The sequence below is a fragment of the Plutella xylostella genome, chromosome 20, assembly GCF_932276165.1.
Source record: "Plutella xylostella chromosome 20, ilPluXylo3.1, whole genome shotgun sequence".
NCBI classification, from domain to species: Eukaryota; Metazoa; Arthropoda; class Insecta; order Lepidoptera; family Plutellidae; genus Plutella; species Plutella xylostella.
The window spans coordinates 8,856,194-8,871,313 of NC_064000.1; the positions used below are offsets into that span (position 1 = coordinate 8,856,194).

The 15,120-nt window shown below is 39.0% G+C and overlaps 1 protein-coding gene, 1 long non-coding RNA gene and 1 other non-coding gene across 3 annotated transcripts in view; 2 read left to right on the forward strand and 1 right to left on the reverse strand.

The window, feature by feature from the left end:
• Positions 1-15,120, reverse strand: part of LOC105391488 (inactive dipeptidyl peptidase 10) — a 134,949-nt gene that overhangs the window by 110,544 nt on the left and 9,285 nt on the right. The gene's annotated exons all lie outside the window — the stretch shown is intronic.
• Positions 5,351-6,139, forward strand: LOC119691620. Its single transcript, XR_007267468.1, has 2 exons — positions 5,351-5,557; positions 5,899-6,139. It is a non-coding gene; the product is annotated as an uncharacterized LOC119691620 (transcript).
• On the forward strand, positions 10,472-11,604 carry LOC105382202. Its single transcript, XR_960522.3, has 3 exons — positions 10,472-10,604; positions 11,098-11,209; positions 11,502-11,604. It is a non-coding gene; the product is annotated as an uncharacterized LOC105382202 (long non-coding RNA).

Here is a 15,120-nt window from a genome sequence, read left to right on the forward strand (position 1 = left end):
AGCCTTAAGTTACTCCGCGGCAGAATACGCATGCCCAGTATGGAACAACTCGGCTCACGCTGGGAAGGTGGACACCGCACTTAATGAGACCTATCGGCTGGTTACAGGCTGCTTAAAACCAACTCCGACTGATAAGCTATACCTGCTTGCTAGAATAGCACCGCCAGCGGTTCGCAGACAGGCCGCTGCGGCCAAAGAGCGCTGGAAACAACTGAACGACTTGCGCTATCCTTTGTATGGCCATGTTCCAGTGCAGCAGCGCCTTAAATCACGCAGAAGCTTCGTCACAACCGAACCGCTGACTAACGAGACAGCGCAGGAGTTCAGGTTGAGCCGATACTTCCCACTTGCGTCGGTTTGTCCAGCCAGCCGAGGAGCTGCCTGCTGGAGGGGGTGAAGAGTGGTCTGTATGGAAAACACTAAACCGCCTCCGGGCTGGCATTGCCCGGACGAAAGATAATTTGAGGCGATGGGATATGCTCCCAGCCAATGCCAGCACTCTATGCAGTTGCGGAAGGCTCCAGACTACGTCACACCTTATAGAGTGCCCTAATGCCCCAAAGTGCGGTCAAGGAGACCTGATGAAGGCCAATGACCTCGCAATAAGAGTAGCAAAACTTTGGAGGAAGTTATCTTAGTGCATTTACACGATAGAAGAAGAAGACCATAACAAAAGTTGCTCAGAATGAAAAGTTCTGTGACATACTTCCGGATGTGCACCTATGAAAGACTCACCCTGTAAGTATATAAAAAAAAAACTTTTTGGTACACCCTGTATATAGGTACGTATCATGTGGGTGTTAATTTCCCTGGAGAGAGAGCATGGAGGCTCATCCGTGAATTGATTCTAACCACATATTATATGTTGTGTCTTCACTATCTAGCATATTATGTAATAGATTCATCCACGGTGATACGTGTATACAGAGTATGTAGACAGATAGATCGTCAACCTTATAACATAAAATATATAATAAGTATAATATGCTCGCAACTGTAATCCCCGAAAGGGTAGTCAGAAGTGAGTTGAGGTGACACGCAGTCGCATTTTATATTGTACTCACGTGATAGAGCTTAGTAGTCATAATTATGACCCTTATTGCACAATTTATCAAAAAATATATGTCTTTATAAAAATATATCTGCCCCGATCGGGGATCGAAACTGGGACCCTCTACATAGCACTCAGGCGCACTACTACGCCATCCCATCCTCTTATTCCGTTAAGCGGTAAAGCTGCGTACACACCGGGCCAACGAACGCCCAACGAACGCCAACGGTTTTCCCAACGATGGATATTTATCATACATAATACAGGGCAGATTGCAGAAACGAAGGCCAACGAAATCCGTTCGTTGGCCTTCGTTGGCCCGGTGTGTACGCAGCTTAATACAAACCCTAATTCTGACTGAACTGAGGTTGATTTATTTGAGGGTCATCGTCGCTGTTAGAAACTGGGGATTATATTGTAGTATTGTGGTAGACGGACTGGTTTCAGATATTTATGGCCGTTCTGAAGGATTTATAGTGGTATACAGAGTTGCTGTAAAATACATAACATAGATACATCGCAGTGGAAAAGGGTATTTAATACGAAAATCAATACGGTTGTACAGTAAAAAATATACAAACTTATCGTACTTATAATCATGTCCATGTTGATAAAATCTATGCAGTACAAAAACTTAACATCACCTTAAAAGTACTTGACCAAAAAAAAGTCAATTAACCGATGATTGGTTTCGGTGAACGGAAATTCGATCATAAATAACAAAAAAGTTGCCGAATAAACATAAACACAGTTAATGGAAAAATCGGGAATCGAGTGTTGAACCATTACGTGAATTGATTTTACTTTCGCACATTTCACGTTCACGTTTAAATTCAATTGCATCCCGAATGCCAACACAAAGGAGCTGATGAAACACTTTAATTAAAATACAACAACGAAAATTACACTGATTACTTATTGCGTTTGGGCGATCAACCATCAATTGTATTTTTTTATTTCATAGATCAAAAGTTGTTCCGAATTAAAAATTAAAATTGTTTATTGTACAAAAAACACAAGTTAAAACAATTCGCAAGGGCCCCTGTACTAGGTGGGAACCTGTATTACTGGGTGCCCCGCTCAATCCACCAAGACAATAATTTAATAAAATACAACTAATTTAACTAAGTAGGTACACATGATTAAATATATATACAAGTTAATATTAAAAGTACAGGACTAAAATTTAATAACAATATAATAGGTACTAAAGTTATGATTAGGTAACAAATATACAAAACTAATGCACAACACAAACTATAGGTATAAATAGATGATGATTGAAGTAGGCAGCAAAAAGAAGGTGTTCAGTTTATAATATTTTCTGTTTCCTCATATGTTAAATTTATTAAGAACATTGATAAAATGCGTTTTATTTCCACTTTTGTTAGGGGGTAAATTTTAAGGGTTTTATTTACTTTATTGTAGATAGATGAAGATTGGTATTTAAAATGTTTTTTTACGAATTCGGTGTTTGGTTTTTGGAAGCTGCAAACAATGTAGTTTCTGCGTCTAAGCATGATGTTTGGGTTAAATAAAAGATTTTTATGTTTTTTAAGAACAGTACTTAAGATATAATTTTGTCGCGCCGTCAGGATATTGTAGGTAGTATGTAACTGATAAGTGGAGAATCTGATAGGTTTGAAATGCATGACTTTTAGTAGCGCTCTTAGGGATCTTTCTATAGGCATAAAGTGAGTTTTAGATGCACCTCCCCACACGGTTATACAGTATGTTAAAACAGATTGAGCTAACGCTTTGTAAGTGGAGTGAAGGAGGGAAACATCAGCAACGTAGCGCAGCTTCTTGAAAACCCACATCAATTTTCTAATTTTTTCAGACAAGTTAAGTAGGTATATGGGGCCGCCATGTGAGATGTTGGTCAATAATTACACCTAAATATTTTATTTTAGAGTCACTCTCAATTTTTTCACAGGCACAGTTATTTGTAGCTGGGTTAACACACGCATGTACTTTTAGCGTGAATTCGAAGTCAGGAAGACTATTTTCACGAATGGAGAACGTGATAAATTTAGTTTTTCTAACGTTAAGTGTGAGTAGGTTCTTTGTAAGCCAGTTTGAAACATGATGTACTCCGGATTCTGCCATTTGCTGAATGACCCCCTGGAGCGGTGGTAGCTCAGTCGGGTAAGCGCCCGCTTCTCACGCCAGAGATGCGGGTTCGAATCCCGGCGCTGACATGTACCAATGAGTTATTTTCTGAATTTAAGTACAATGTATACCATCGCTCTTACGGTTAAGGAAAACATCGTGAGGAAACCTGCATATCTAGATTTAGCACATCTAGATATGTGAACCCACCAACCCGCAGTGGACCAGCGTGGTGGGAAATGGTTCAAGCTTAGGAAGGCAGTTTAGACCTTGGGGATATGCACAAAGGTTCCACTCGAGAGAGCCAGGTGCAGGTACTGACACCCCCACAGAGAATAGAATAGAATAGAATTATTATTATTATAGCTAAACTATTAAAACTAAACTAAAAATAAAATATTTTATAATAATAATAATGTTACTATAATAATATGATAACGTTTAAATAAAAATACATAAAATATGATGTAGAAACTTATGGATAAAGAAAAAAAAGTCATGATATTAACCACTAAAGTCACTTTGCTTAGTGACTTTTTTAACTTCTAAACCTGTAGGGTTACTTTAGTTTGATAAAAAAAAACATTACATGTTTTCATGCAATTGGTACCTTTAATACAACGAGATAAAGCGGTTTGCGTAATCAGCCTTCGTTTAATAATCTTCGTTTCTCGCAAGTAAGAGTGACCTCCTGCATGTTATGATTTGAAAGTCAATACTTTACAATGTTTCCATTAAGTATTTACTTAACTGCACATTTAATTGTGATTACTTATGTGTTTGAACACTTGTTGCTACAATAAACTCGTAAAATAGGTATATAGAACCACCTCATACCAGTCTTAGGTAAACACAGACCATGATGTAAATGATAAAAAAACAATTGGAGGTGTAAAATATCGAAATGTGTACAAATAAATTATGATGATGTTCCTGAAAATTCATACTTTTTTTTTGAATACTCACTTTTTTGTACAATTTACAACAGTAATAATAAAAATGTAGATTGAATGCTAAAAGTATTTTCTACCAGTAAACTCGCAGAAAGTTAATCTAATAAAAATATGTAACACTACTATAAAATAAATTTAATAGCCACCTACTTTTTTTAAACTTCTGTTTTTCCGCTATTTTAAAGATGTTTTTCGTACAGACCTATCTATTGCTATCCTTTAATTTCGATCGATGTACCTGTATCAGTATATTAGGTTGCTTACGATATCGCTAACTTACGGTATGAACGGTAGGTATTTGAATAATTTAATAACCTAATGACATCAAGTATTTACTTTGCACGAATTTCAGGTAAGATATTTCAGCTATTGCTTTGTTGATAGCTCGGAATTCACTTTCACATTGTCATTGGGCCCACCTGTTGGCCTCGCACGCAACGGACGCATCGCATCCAGTATTCTTTGTTCAAAAATTCATACGTCATGAAGAAGACGCACTTTCTTCATCGCGAAATTTCCGACGCGGCGCCGTTTCTTCATACAATTTATGAAAATTGATTTGGTGCGATACGTAGGATACCGATAGGTGAAAGCCTGGGACACGACCAACTTTTTATAGAACGTCTGCATTGCACTATTTAAATCAGAAGTATCAGTTTGCGTGATATAAATTGTCGTCAGTTACCGATTGTATGTGTAGTAACGGTTTTCGTTATAGTCGGTAGCGACGTTATAATCCATTTATTTACTGCTGACTTCATTGACAAAACGAATAGTTACTACGAGGAAGCTTACGATCTACTGCAGATCCATCCGAATAATGTGTACTTATAAAGTTTTCATGCAACTCATCATCATCACAACCCGTCTCGTCCCCACTGCTGGGGCGCGGGTCTCCTTCCAAGGTAGGAAGGGTTTAGGCCTAGTCCACCACGCTTGCAAGTAGCAAGCTTGTGCTGATAGAGTTGTCGGGTGAATGATCAACCCGACTGTCTGATGTTTTCAAGCCACCCGAAGGCCTGTGACTGCGGCCGAAATACCAACCAGGACCCACGGCTTAACGTGCCGTCCGAAGAACGGAAGCGTCCAGAAAAGAACCACTTGAAATCGGTCACCCATCCAATGAGTAACTATGCCATGTGTTCAATGATTACTTGAAGCTATCCGGACTACGGGCGTTTCGTACTAGTAAGGCGCAAGAACAATAACTTAATTATGCTGGTTGTTCGTCATCGCCAGTTGTTTGATTTGTTCTTTGTACCCTTGCTCGGGTGTAACGAATCTCAGCAAAATAATTATAATGTTTACCTGTTTGATTAACGTATTTGCTGAATAACAAGCTTAGGTAGATGCGAGCCACGTATATAAGGGCTCGGCGGCCGATCCTTGGGCATCAGTTGACAACATGAAACTTCTTTCTATTCTCGCAGTCGTGGCCGCGGTAAGTCTATCGAATTCTTTTTTAACTATTCTTTTAACATAGAAATATACTTCTTAGAGTTTTGGTGAGAAACACAGTTTGAACTAATGGTGTTTTTGACACGCGCTCGCAAAACAGCTTTATCATCATCAGTATTTTCACGAACAAATGATGAAGTAGTTAGTAAACCTGTATCTGTGTCCATATATCAGCTGTCCGATACCCATATTGCAGGCTCGGCCTAGCTTGCGTTCGGATGGCCGTGTGTAAGATGTCACATGATGATCCACAGCTCATAGGCTTCTCCGAAGAAGCACTACATGGCTTTGTAACTAAATAACGTTTATTATTATTATTTCTAGATGTTCTCAGCCTTGGCTGTAGCGTCTCCATCGCCGACATTCTACAACAACAATGACTCCAGTGAAAGCGGTGGCGGCGGCGGCGGCGGCGGCGGTGGCAGCTCGGGCGGCGGCGGCGGCGGCGGTGGCGGCGGCCGCTAACTACATCCCCTGGCGACACAGACCAGACACCTACACAGATTTATGGCTCTCTCTCATCTCTATGGATGATTGATGTTAATAAAAAATAATTTGTGTGTGACCTATTTGTTTTAATCGCGGACGCTAATTGCACCCCCTACAGGAGGTTTACTCTATATTGACGACAAACGAACGAATGAGAGCTGTCGTGCAGCAGCGCTCCGACACTTCGTTCTTCATCTTAGAGAGTGACCCTCAGTACCCACGTAGACGGGCACCACCACATCCGTTCACGATCCGTGTTTCAAATATTTCTATACAACATACTCACATTGTTTTTTTGAATTCAATACATACCATAGATAGTATTATCTCTTCATTTGTTTATGCATTGACCTATGGTTTGGTTAGCAGTGAGCTAAATTAATTTGAACCTTGGAAGTAATATTTGTTAATATCCATGATTTGAACATTTGAAAAAATGTGAAAGGGTGAATTGACTCGAGCCTCACTTCGCGTAAAAAAAAATCCCGTGGGGTACGGGACAAAAAGCCCATTTGTAGCCCAATGACATTGTTTGAACGCAGTTTTAAATATAATGCGAGGTAAAAATGGATCATTGTAATTACATGATATGTAACTGCAATTTCATTGGACGAGTATTGCCTCGCGCACCGCTCCGCTCCGTCACTCCACTCTCGTGCACAGGCAGCCCTAATCCAGAGCATTCTGCATAATAATTTTAATGAAATTGCTTCAGCAGTTAGCGTCAAAGAATAACAAACATACACAGTGAGACACCCGACATTACTAGAGGTAACCTTTTGACTGGAAGCCATTGAAGACAATATAAAAACATCGATCAGTGAAAATAACTTCTTAAGTACCTAAATCAATACACGTGATTGCCCCTTGAGGGAGCATTATTAGATTTCGAATGACATATTTTCTACAATTAATACCAAAGACGAAAGGCAAAGGGTAAGTTTCTTTGTTGGGGAAGCCGGTGTATCGGGTATAGGTATACCCAACTCGCTCTTGAAGCTGCGCGATGTGAGTGAGCGCGATATAAAACATTTGTCACGTTTTAATTGCGCCCCGTGCTAGCATTTCCAGTGAGGATAATGGTTTTGATAAGTATATATCCTATTATAAATGTATGTTTCTTATAAAACATCTAATGACTCTTGTAAGAATAAGTAAAAAGTAGCTATTTTGAAAGGTGCTTGGCCCCGACGGAATACCCATTGGCTCCCTTTTTGGATTGGCGGATTTCAAGATTTGATATTCAATATTCATCACAGGTATCTTTTTTGCTCCGGCTTAATTATCCTGCTAAGGGGTACCCTTAGCCATGCCACTGGTAGGTATTTAGTAATTTTTGTCAGAGTAAATTGATGAGCACAATCAAGTCCAAATTATTTGTACAGACTTCAGTAAGGCATTCTATGAAGTTGACAATCACAATCTAATAATAAAACAAAGTATTTCTGATATTTTGTATGGATTTTTCTCTGGTAAGAAGTTCTACTTGACTGATCGTTGTTTTCATATTGTTTTCAATGGTGTCCAGACAAAAAGCTCCGTAGTAATGTTGGGTATCCCACAGGGATCAAATTTGAGCCCAATTTATAATTTCATTGGACGATTATTGCCTCAAACAGTGCTGGGTGACCCTGCTTTGCATTCTTCTTCTTCTTCTATCGTGTCAGTGAACATGCGAATTTTTTAAATTTATCCAGACAAAAAATAAGCATCTTTGATAGCATTCTGGTTGGCCTGGAGTAAGTCTTCCCAAGTGCAGGTGGAAGGGCACAGGGGACAGGAGAGTAAATGCTCCATAGTCTGGGGGGCGGTACCACAGTCGCATAGGTTGGTACCAACGGTATAGCCCCACTTTCAAATATTGTCCTTGCAGCAGCCTACCTCTGCTCGCAACCGATTTAGAGTCTTCCTAATGAGCCAGGGAAGACTGTTACCGGGAGCAAGTTTTTTCTCAAGGTAGGAAAGGATCCTGGGGCTGCTTTTCCTCCCAGAGCCTTAACCTTACGTTTTGTGGGTTTTCACCTGTTAAGGACACCTCACTATTTAGAAACGCTTTGCGGCTCTTAAGGCGGGAAGGTGCGGCAGTATGTGAGTAAAGTGGATGTCTGGAGTCGCATTCTTGTTTGGCTTTCTCAACAGAACATGCCACTTTTCGCCGTATGCTAGGGGGTGCTATCCCAGCCTTGCATTGATGGACAGCCATTACACATGGGTTTTCGTTCAAATGAATCTAGCATTGAATCCAAAGCACAATGCAGATAAAATACTATGGTGAATTCGATAAAAAGAATTAAATAGGTTGTACACAAATTATTGTTTATTAACATCAATCATCCATAGAGATGAGGGAGAGACAAAAATCTGTTTAGGTGTCTGGTCTGTGTCGCCAGGGAATGTAGTTAGCGGCCGCCGCCACCGCCGCCGCCGCCGCCACCCGAGCTGCCACCGCCGCCGCAGCATTTATTTTAAATAGTAAAAAAAGTAAAGCAATACAGCATGTATGAGTATGAGCTGCACAACTGTATTTATTTGTGACATAAGAATCTGGTAACTGACTACAGTCAATCTTTTCAACGAACCCTAGTCTTTACTGCCTCTACTGTTATTAAAAAAACGATAAGAATAAGTAGGTACACTAAAATTTCTCATAGATGGTGGCTGTACGCTGTAAGTTTACCGAATGCTAAATTATGTAATCCGTAGATTATACCCACGTTTCCTGCCTAAACATACTTCATAAGGCACCATCTGGGAGCTGCTTCATTAAATTATTCTTATCCCCTACAATTTTGTATTCTCCGCGTTTCTTCATTAAATTTTCCAAATTATTCGCGAACAAGTTTCGTACAATCAAGCATTCGTTCCAACTTTGTTAGAAACACTGTTTGAAATTATAAGTTTGTATTTAACTAATGGTGGGCATTTTTGACCATTGTTTAAGTTAACTAGGGATTAAAAAAACTGGCCCTTAGAGCGTTGGTCCCCCGCGCGCCGCCACCGTCACGTCACCTATACTCGAGTCGTGACCGTATTTAAATGATTGTAAACATCAAAGTGGCAGTTATTCAGGTGTTGAAAAATGTAAAAGATGAACTTCAAATTGAACTATCATTGACTTAGTGTCCTCTTTGATTTGGCGGCATTACAATGTTTGCAATTTATGACTTCTGAGTCTTTTAAGGTGCTCGTTCTTATCAAAAGCAAAATGTAGTTAGGTACCTACATATAATATTATAATGACAGAATAACTGCACCTTGAAAAACCTTTTTTTAGTTTTTTTACAATCATTTAAATACGATCACGGCTCGAGTTATAGAACGAGATTATTTCAGGCCGAGTTTAATATGACTTGACACTTGGCTAAGTAAAATGTATGTACCGCTACTTCTATAAAGACCAACGACGGTTTTGGTAGAACGAAGATAAGGACGCTCAGGACATTGAGATGCTGGCCCTGTAGCACGGTGCGCTATTAAGACGTGACAAAAGTTCTCCGTCGCGCTCGCTCTTTTGGCTGCCCGATGTGAGTGAGTGCGATGCAAAACTTTTGTCACATCTTAAATGCGCCCTGTGCTAGCCCTTCTGGTGGGACAGACTTATAAATAAATAAAATAATAAATAAATATGAGTTTTCTCCGCCTTCTCTGGTTGTTTTGGCCATATCTTGGTGATACATAAATCGATTTGATATTGAAATATCTTATTTGAAAGCTTATAAGTTGACCATGTTTTTAAGCTTAAGTGCACAAAAAAATGTTATATGAAATTGAAATTCTTTTTTAATTTAATTTATTTGTTTTTGTGTTTTGAATATTTTTTTAAAATGTTAAACTATTTCGAGGTTTTGAGTCTAATTTAAGTCGAATAATGCATATTTGATTATTTTAATTAGTTTATTGAGGTATTACTTTTCCAAGCAACCAAAAAATATATTGAAATGTGGCTATGTGTCGAATAAATGTTTCTTTATCTTTATCTTTATCTTTATTTTTTTTTATTTTCGGTTTTAAACATAAAATTTTGGCAAAAAATTTAAAAAAACTTAAATATTAAATATCTTAGAAATGGTTAAGTTTTGGATAATGCATTATAGGGTTCAATCGACTGGAAATGCCTTCCTCTATCGCCTCCTGAAAGGATCCGGTCTACTTACCAATAACCCTGTATACGTATGTCCAGCAGTGGAAGATTAGGAGCCGGTGATGATGATTATCCATTAAATGGTATTACCAATACCTATTTACTTGCGACAGTTAGGTGACTTCTGTAACCTTTGAATATTTAACTAGGTATAGGTAATGACAATAATTATTATTTAGATGCCTAGCTAATTAAAATTAATAACATAAATTACAACTATATCAATAAAGATGGCAGCGTTTTTTTATTAAAAGAGCCGTTTATTTTTTTAAATTAGCATAAGAAACAAACAAAATAACAGTATTTAAACTGCAGTCGGTGGTCTAAGAGTCACTCTCATCCTCTCTCTACATCTTGCAACATGAAGTTCGCTACAGCAGTCGTGATCGCTATCTACGCCGTAAGTTATAATAATATAATATAATATAAACACTCACACCTTGTACTAATATACTCCCTTGCGGGGTAGGCAGAAGTGCATTGCTGCACCCACTTTTCGCCAGTGTTTATGTTAGTCCCAATGTAATAGGGGGCGGGCCTATTGCCATTTTACGGGCACATCCAAGACCCGAGAACAAATATCTGTGTTTATACAAATATCTTCCCCAGCCGGGAATCGAGCCCGGGACCTTCGGCTCAGTAGTCAGGGTCACTAACCACTACGCCATTCAGTCGGCCGTAAGTTATACTTAAGTAACCCTCGACAAAATAGGGGTGTTATAATAATAAATGTTTCATATTGTGTCTACAATTTGTATATCTGGGTGTGTGTATCTCTATATCTGTGGTAGCTCCCAAACAGCTGTTTTTTTTTGGCCGCAGGTAATTATACCCCGAGTGTTCTTAGGTATATTTTATCAAAATCGGTTGTATAGTGTTGACATTACTTGCAGATGGTGGCATATGCCTCGGCCGCCGTGCCCAGGGAGGGCGGCGGCGGCGGCGGCGGCGGCGGTGGCGGCAGCTCCGACAGCTAAGTGTCAAGCTGACATTTCAAGTACTGAGGTAAGCCCGGTTCCCCAGCATCGTCGTTCTCAAGGAAAGCGTCCACCTTTCAGCATCCTTCGCAACGGTCGCATCGCATTCAGTACGACTTACTCCCGTAATCAGAGTATATTAAGATTTTTTTTCATGAATTAACAAAAGTTGTTTAGATTGAGTGACTGTTAGCTTTACTATTACAATGTTGCCACAACCTCAACCTGCATACGTCGGTTCCATAGAAGCTATCTGCCTTCTAACTTTTATTACTTGTTCTATTTGTTGCATGAATTAAATTGAAACCTGTGTTTTCCAGACCTGAAGACTATCGTGCTGCCATCTGCCATCTTCTCGTCAACAAAGTTAAATAAATTATTAATGATGTACTAGTACACAAATAAATAATTTTATTAATTTGACTAAATCATTTTATTTATTTCTATTGCATTAAATCTAAACCTAGCCTTCATTGGTCAGGGTGGGGAAAATAAACCTCGAGGGGGTTCACTCTCTAAATCGACGACCGTGGTTAGCGCAGCTATCCATAGTTTCGGAAAAACCAAACTGCAGCGCTAACCCTGACTCTATCTCGTTGTATTAGGCGTGCCGTTTTCGTGAGTGACCCCCCAGACCACAGCAGGTTATGCTAAATTGGTATAGCAAATTAGCAAGCCAAAAACTGTTTACCCTAGCGCCCATTCTAAACAACTTTTGTCCTACATTCGCGAAAGCTAAGCTAACTATTAACTTTTCCATAAGAATTTTTATGGGTCACTTGGTAACGTGTCAATTTAGTGTCTGAGATTAAAAACCAGACTTTATGTACCGTATGACGTGCTCCTCCACTAACTAAATTCGAATTCGAAATCGACATAAGTATTCTGCGGAGACCACAGGTGTGTGGGGAGTACTGGGCAAGGCCTTTCTAAGGCCCGGGTCTCCTATTTACGCCGTAGGTCGCGTCCAGCGTCACGCCGTAGGCCGCGTCACGATGCTCACTATAGAAATGTACTGATGCGGTCTCCCTCACACGCCGACGTTGGCGCGTAGACATAATGAGCATTGTGACGCGGCCTACGGCGTGACGCTGGACGCGATCTACGGCGTAAGTAGGAGACCCAGGCCTATAGGAAATAGGACACCGCTTGAGGAACCGTGGTCTTGACTTCCGGTCTGGGGCATATCTCATGCAGAGGATCTCCTTGGCGGTTCAGCGTGGAAACGCTGCAAGCGTCTTGGGGACCTTTGGGTCGGATATGGCCCGAGTCGGATTGCTAGTGTAGGAATTTCATTGAAGAAATGACATTTGATCATATTTTTAAATTATTATTTTAGGTTATTGTTGACATTTATTTTAATTATTTTTGTGACTTAGATTTAATATTATTTTTTATGTTTTTATTTTGATGTATAAATAAGTTTTAATTTGATTTTATTTAATTTTAATGTATTAAGTATTATTATCGTTTACCGGAAAAAAATATTAGAAAATTAGAACTTTGTTTTTGAGTACCGATTTCATTGATGCCACGCAAATTTTGGCTGCGGGAAATTCACCCAATTATTTTTTCTGCGGTTCTATTACCTCACTTAAAAGTAGGCTCAAGAAAATTTTGTTTATAGGTAATTATAATATTATTATTATAATATTATTACCTAGACAATAATTATTTTGCCACTTCTCCATTGAAAAGGGAGGATCCTCCGACTAAGCGACGGTAACATATCGGGATTCTGTAAGTAGGTATATATACATAATTATTATACTAATGAGCTGTAATTCTTTGATACCGTGATGTAGGTTAATTTGCTTTCACGGTGCCATCTGTCGGTCGTCCCCGATATCTCTTCATAGGATCTATGTACATATTGACTAGAAGCTTGTGCGTATTAATTGTAGATGTCGGTACAAGAGGCATTTCTGCCTTTTTGGTATTTTTTGTGTGGTTTGCCACTGCTGGGCACAGACCTCCACCTGTTGAGTCCACACCTATGGCTCAGAAGTTTACTCTAGCTTGAAGCTTTACCAAAATTTAACGAATGCGAACAGTCATGCAGTCGGTAGTAATTATGGTTAGCGACTAGGGTTGCCAGGTCACTCATTATTATATACTACTCTGTGTAAAAAGTATCGGGACTGGGTCAATAAAACAAAAAATGTTTGTTATTCATCCAAATTTATTTTATCACCTTAAATGTATACTCCTTCAGAAACGATACACATACGCCAACGAATTATCCAATCATCACAACATTTTTTTAAACGCAGTTTCCAGAGTTGTGTCTCGTACTCGCGGCGATTTTTCCTTTTTGTCTTCCATCGATTGTTAGTCAAAGTCTTGTTGACTGTTTTCTTTGACTATCGTGGTGCTGTGCACTCGGAATTCTTGCCAGAAAGATAAACGATAGGAAAAGAATATTATTTGCGGGTTATGTGGAATTTAATACAGCGAATTGGACAAAGAAGACCAGATTTGTGGAAAAATAAATTATAAAGATTTACACAGCGATAATGCGCCTACGCACAAGGATCATCATTGTGAATTATTTTTTGGGCAAAAACTCAACAAATTAATACCATCGAGCATCCACCATATTAACCAGGTATCACGGCTCTAGCTTCTTTTTTTTCCAAAACTCAAATCAGAAAATGTAAGTAAAAATCGCCGCGAGAACTAAACACAACTCTGAAATATGCGTTTAAAAAATTGTTGTGTTGATTGGATAATTCGTTGGCGTATGTGTATCGTTTCTGAAGGAGCATACTTTGAAGGTGATAAAATAAATTTGGATGAATAACAATCATTTTTTGTTTTATTGACCCAGTCCCGATACTTTTAACACAGAATTTATATGCATATTTCGTATATTCATATAGTCATATTCGATACAACTCATACAAGTTTTTTTAAGTACACACGGCAACGTCGAATGGTTGGCAGGGCACACTAATGTAGTGTATGTGTGCACACTAACGTTGTCTATGTGTGCATAAACGCAGAAATCGGTTTACACACCAGTAACAAACCACACACACACACACACACACACAACAGCACAAACGAGTTTGCGCGTAGACAAACGCCCGTATACCAGCTGTGACATAAAAATATGAACCGGTAGTGTTAGTGAAATAGTTATAAAATTTATGTGAAGCAAAATTTCACCGCCTGTGTCTATACACTTCGTAGCTCATTGGTAGAATGTTAGACTAATGAAACATAGGTCGTGAGTTCGAGTCCACGGATGGTTATTTTTTTTTTAACTTAATTTCAAATTTTGCGTTAATTTAAACGCTGTTGAGTATAAAATTAATATATTTGAAACTGACAAATGACTACAAGCTGCATAGCTGTCGACTATTTCTCTTCGCCAAAAATATATGATTCGTTCTTCATTTGAGAATTAAAACCATTCTACCCTCATACAATATGAATAAACGAAATTTGTTTTTAGTTTTAGTTACAATTCACCTCTGCGTCTGCAAAGTGATTCACTTTGTGATTTGTCAATTTAATTAATTACTCTTCGCAGTTACTATGGAAAGTCACTTAACCATGTTCAAAAAGGCGGAGATAATCGTATCTATATGAAAAAAACATTACAATTAGTGAAATCGCAAGACGTTTAACGGTAAGTAACATAGAATTGCAAATATTTTATTTGACTGTTAGAATATTTGTATTTGTATAAGCTAAGTATTTGTTTTTTTGTTTGCAGAGGAGAACTGTTCAATTATGGGTTCACCGATACGCAGATTCGGGACATGTAGACAGTAGTCGTCTATACGGATGCATCACCACGCCATCGAGAAATCGTAGCTGCACATAGCGCTGATCCGTTCTGCAGCACCCGTTCTACGGCCACAACACATAATCTATACAAACCGTACGGGTTCACTTGCGTGCTGCTGGGTTGCGGTGTCGGAGGCCGGC